Consider the following 6,000-nt stretch of genomic DNA (forward strand, 5'->3'; position numbering starts at 1 on the left):
CAAGTTGCATACGACAGAAAATTCACTTCCACTTCAATTGCTGTATGTTGCATCCAGCACACGGGCCATAGTATATCTAGATTTGACATTAATCCCAGTCTCATTGCATTATTCCATTCATGAGCATCCATAGTTAACTTTTGCATAAATTCATTGGTAAGAAAATGATTAAATTTAAGCCTTTCTTGTTATACACTGTCACCTTAAATCATGCATAAATGTGATAATTACCCACAGTTGGCAAAAAGGCCCCATCACTGCCACTTTAAATCCAATGAATGCCATGACCTTGCTCATGTAATTGACCATCTATCAGGGTCATGAGGGGCAAAATGCTGTTAACAGCAGTTTATAATTCCTCTTGATCTTTGCTAATAATAGAAAGTAGGAGAAACCAGTATTGTAGATACCCAGGCAGCTGCTGTCAACCATTTCAAGGAGGTAAGACTGAATGTTTTAATATCATTGAAAAAAGGAAAAATGCATTGTGGTTCAAACACAGATGACAAGTGTTGTTGTGGCGGTTATTTTGCTTGCATAGACTGAGTCCATTTGTCCCCTTGGAGTGAAGAGTCACTGAAGATCAATACAAAGTTGCACTGAGTGATCGCCTTTAACACACAGTATAATATTTCTATGCTGATGGGAGTGGTCTTATCAAGAATGACTGTGCCCCCAAATGCATAATGCACCATTCGCCACTGAAAGATTTGAAAAGTATGAAAGTAACATCTCAGCCAAAAGGAAAACCTATGTTTGACCAATGTGTGAGCACGCTGCTCCACCATCAATTAAATACTGAGGGAAGGAAAAACGGTGTTCAAAGCAGCACTGTTGCCTCAGAGCAAGGAGGTTCCTGGCTCTGGGCCCGGGCTGGTGTGGGCTTTCTGCGGTTACTCCAGTTTCCTCCAAAAGTACAAACACTTGCATGTTAGATTGACTGATAATTCTAAGTTGCCTGTGGGTGGGAGCGTGAACTGTATGGTTGTCTGTCTATATATGTAGCATTGGGATAGACTGGAAACCTGTCCCGGGTTAACCCCTGCCTTTGCCTGTGATGAGCAGGGATTGGCTCCAGCAGACCCTTGTGACCCTGTACAGGATTAAGCGGGTATGGCAAAGGGGTGGCTGGACGGGTGTTCAGACACTAATAGATTTTTAAAATCAATAAGCTAATTGGACAGCAGCTGGTGGACCTATTCATAGAGACTCTATGCTTGTTTTTTACTTCAATTTATTATTAGTATGTATGTAAAACCTCTTGAAAACTATTTTTTCAAAGAGTTTAGATTTGATGTCCCTCATATGAAAAATCTACCAAATCTGATCAATAACATTCTATAATAATAAAATTAAGAAACGCAATTTTTTTTTAAGTTGCATGTTTTTAAAAGGATTTATATTTATTACTATATGCTGAAATTGTTGGAGTTCACCAGATTTAGCTTCAGACCACTTAAGATGTATTTGATTCCTCAAGTTACATTTTATGTAGCAGATTAGAAAAAAGATCAATTGAGTTTTATTGTAAGAGTTAAGCTTGTATTAAATGCTTATTAAATCAGATGACCATCTGGTCATGATTTTGATTTAGTCAAGTAATGTTCTGTTTAAATGAGGTCCATTTTTACACCATGTTTCCCTCACATTTGTGTAACCGTACTCTTCAAAGACGCTAAATATGCAAATTCTATAAGCCTGCTGCAACCTATTTTGACAGTTCAAATTCAAAATTGCCTCTGCATACATTAGCACCACAGTTCTTTCCATCCAGGGCTCTAAATGTACTCTTCATCAGTGCAACAAGTCATTGGGAAAATGCAGAATTTATTGAAATTTTATGGAAGGACTTTTTCTCCCTCTCACCACCATGCAATTACGTAAAAGCCATCTAGCCCTTGTGTAATCCATTTTATAGTGATTCATTTATGACTCTGGTCACAGAGGAGATGCCTCTCCTGCCACAAACACCCTACAACATGTGTGGATGGCACGAGGATGAAATCCACAATCCTCTGAAGGGCACAGCTTTCATCAAGACGTTCATTTTTTCCCCCTTCATAAGCACGTCATAAAATATGTCATTCTGCTTTTAGAATCAACTTGTTTCATTTAACAGTTGAACATTTTACTGCGATGAAACGAAATGAAGGGATTGAGGCTAATTTGATTAATCCTAAACATTTCTCCTTGACATGCCCTAGTCAAGGATCCTTTTAGTGAAGGATGGGCATTCAGAGATGGACAAACTTTACAGAAGCCAAGAAAAAAAAATTGATTCTTTAGACACAGATATGGACAGGTATAAAAGGAAAATGAGCCGGAGAGACTATGGGAGTGTTTGAGAGCGCGCTATAGTCTCTCCTGAGATGAGCATGATGACTGCACCCACATTCCAATGCAGAGCTAAATCCCTTGGAGGCTTTAAGAACGTGAAAACCTACTTCTTCTCTCTTTATAGTACAACACTTAGGCAGCAAACCACTTTTTCCCCCCACCCTGAACATTGCTCACATTGCTGTTCCCTGAAGCTTGAAAGCACAACATCTCTCAGCCAGCAACTCCCACTGGGACCAAAGGCCAGGACAGAAATGCAAAAGGATAAGTTTTATTGGACAGCTGCAGACAAATAAATCTAAATATGTATTTTGGTCATGTTTGTGTGCAGAATGCATCCTGGGGGAGTTGGAATGATTATGTGACATAAATAACAGTGCTGTGGCGTGATATTAGGTCATGTGTTTACATACGCAGACCTAAGGTCAGAAAAGAAAGTAATTCAAATGATATTTCTCTTCTGTGGAAATAAACATTGTTTGGTAGCAACAAGGCTTGGAGTCAAGGCTTCCAATGTGCACAGACTGTTAATGAGAGATGGGATCTTACAGTCAAGTGAAAAGTAATAGGAAGGAGGGAAGTCATGGCTCTGATGAAGCCTGCAGTGAGCCACATCTAAAGCTATCCAGCGTTGGGGTGATTTCGGGTCACCCTGAATGAAGTGGTTTAGGCTCACTGGTCTGCATGAAGGAAAGTCAATGGGAGGCGTCAATGAGAGGGTGGGCGGGGGCTCAAGCCATCACACGTCCTCTGATTGACACGGCCTAACCTCGGGAGCTGGGTGAGATGTCAGCATAGCGCGGCCGTCCAATGCACATTCAACCTAAGCGTCACAGTAAATTATTAGCCAAGACTGAAGATCACATGAACCATCTCCAACTCTTTCATCACGTAGTCAGTCAGGGTTTGTGATTTTTAACTTATTTTACCACAGGACTGTAAAAAAGTCACTTATAGTAATGAAGAAAAACATATGAGGTTTGTAATGGGAGTGCAAAAGCACAATTTTCTCACCTAATTTGAGATCATACATCTCTAATGCAGGATGCATCAGTTCTTATAAGTATTGGCATTTCCATTCACATTAATGATCTTCCATCCACCTACTCTTTGGTGAAACTGATTAAGAATTTAATCGCATTTGCCGTTACAATTTATGCTCCAACAGGATCTTATAATAACTGCAATAGTCATAGTTATTTTGTTAATTTTATTTACATTTTCTTCATCCTTTTCTTGTATCATTTGCAGACTGGTTTAGCCTTAAATATATAATACATCTGTCCTCCAACAAGGCCACATGTATTAATTTATGTATGTTTTAATTTAACTTGAATTAAGTTGATTTATAAATGAAAAGCTAATCTTTGTGGATATTTCCCTATCTTCTGCCTCCTGAGAGTCCCCAATGATAACAAACAAGAGAAATCCTGGAGCTGGTTCTTGCAGATTTCATACAGGGTCTTTGAAGGAAGAGCAAAGCTGGAAAACAAAAACTGCGGCCTATGGTAAACTGCACTTCAGAGAGTTTAGCCCCTTTTTTTATTCAGCCTTGTGACAAGTGAGCTGTGCAACTTTGCAGAATTACACTATCTGTGCGTCTAATTATTTCTTTTCACACCCATACAATGTGAGATTGCATGCTTTTTCTCCCCCCGGGGCCAGGACAACAGGAGGAGTGCCCTCCAAAATATTCTCTCTCATGCCTCTGACATGCAAATCTGTCTGCATGTCAGCATAGCAACTTTACAGACGTCTTTGGTTTTAATGAAAGAGATCTGGGAGCTACAAATGCAATAGGTGCTGAGATGACACATTTCAATTCCTGTTGTGCAAACAGAATCACTCAGACTTTCTTTTAATCTTTCCCATCCACTACTCTATAGTTCAAACTACAATGAAGATGTCAGACAATTACCCTTCCGAAGGTAGACTCTATTGTAATAAGATTTAAAAAATCATGAGCAGAATTGTATCATTTGCCATTTTAAAATGACCTGCATTATCTTACCCCTTTCTGATATACTTCCACGCTAAAATATTCCATGTTGATTGCATTGTATGTGACTGAAGTGGAGCATTTTTCTCTTATTGAAAGATGGCCGTGAAGAAAGGCTTCTGCTGCAGTACGGTCACAAGGGGGTAGCATTGATACAGTTGTTTAAGACCTTCAGCAGGCAGCCCAGCAGCAGAACAAACTGCCTTTGATGTAATTGAGGTCTTAGACCTCTCAGAAAAGCATATATTGGTTTGTATGTGGAAATGTTCAAGGAACAATGGATTTCCATAAGTGGATGTAAAATTGTATTTGGATCATCGTAGAAATGCTAACCACTTCTCTAAACAATAACAAAAAGGACTCCTCCGTGATGGGATGGGTAATTCTGAGGCACTTACTGTCTGGAAATGTAATGGCATGTTACGAAAGGATTAAAGGTGCAACTAAAAGATATAGATTTAACTAGTTTGAAGCATTTTCCTGGGTGAATCATTGAAATACATTTGTAGATATTTTCATCTCTTCACAGTAACACTATACATCCTAATAGAAGTCAAAAAGCAGGATAAAAGCCCTTGTTGTCCTTTTTGTTTTGTTAATATCTGTTTTGTCTTTAGAATTCCAAAACAATCAGTGTTCTGCTTTAAAAGATTATTGGTTAAAACAGTTGAATTACAACCCCCAACATGAACAGATTAAACTGCTAATTATCAATCATTCCACAGCCACACAAGTACTCACCTAACTAACAACTTTGTCTATCCATCTTATCATCCAAAGTAATACTTAAGAGTATGACTCTGGCAGGCACTCATAAATAAAGCTTGCCTATTTACATATCCAGTTTATCATGGATATTGCATACTCTGTACATAAAAATTCAAATGCAATGTTTATGAAATATGGTCATGCAGCAAATGTGAGAAAACACAGAGCACAGCCCATTCATATACAGAGGGGATTTAGCATAAGTGATTAATAAAAAACGAAACAGACATCAGACGTGCAAAATTTAAATCCCAGACTTTCTTTTTTTTATGGCTTATTCACAAAATTAGATTCAGTGCAAGTATATTTATTTTTGAATAATTTTCAGAAGCCATAATGAAATTTGATATTTGACAGTGCTCACTCCCAGGACACAAATGAATTTGTGCACATTATTTCAGTGACATGTTAAGACCCCGACCTAGCTGTAATCCAGTAAAATATAATGATCTCTAAAACCACTGCCTTTTCCTTCAGTGGGCATCACCTCTACTGTGTGTAATTCAATATGGAGATTTGTGTTGGTAAAAAAAAAAAGAAAAAAAATCTTATGTGATTTAGGTTTTTGGCCTAATAATTTTGCATTTAGCGACAACACAGTCAGTGTGTCAAAAGTGTATGTTAAAAGGCCCATATTTCTCTCCTATCATATACATTTAAAAAAAAAAAAGAGGCCCCCAAAAAATCTGTTTTGTATATACCTCAAGCACCTGAGGGGAATAATGGCCCAAAGAAGCAAATGCAGTGCAGGACGTGTCTCATCTCTTCTCGTGAACTAGTTAACCTGGAAGAATACGATCTACAAATGTGTTTCAGCAAAAGCAAATTACCTGGGTTTTGTGGAGGGGAACTAATCTCTCCAAGCATGACACTGGACAGGAAAGGCCTCTTACTGT

The sequence above is a fragment of the Cololabis saira genome, chromosome 9 (assembly GCF_033807715.1).
Source record: "Cololabis saira isolate AMF1-May2022 chromosome 9, fColSai1.1, whole genome shotgun sequence".
NCBI lineage: Eukaryota > Metazoa > Chordata > Actinopteri > Beloniformes > Belonidae > Cololabis > Cololabis saira.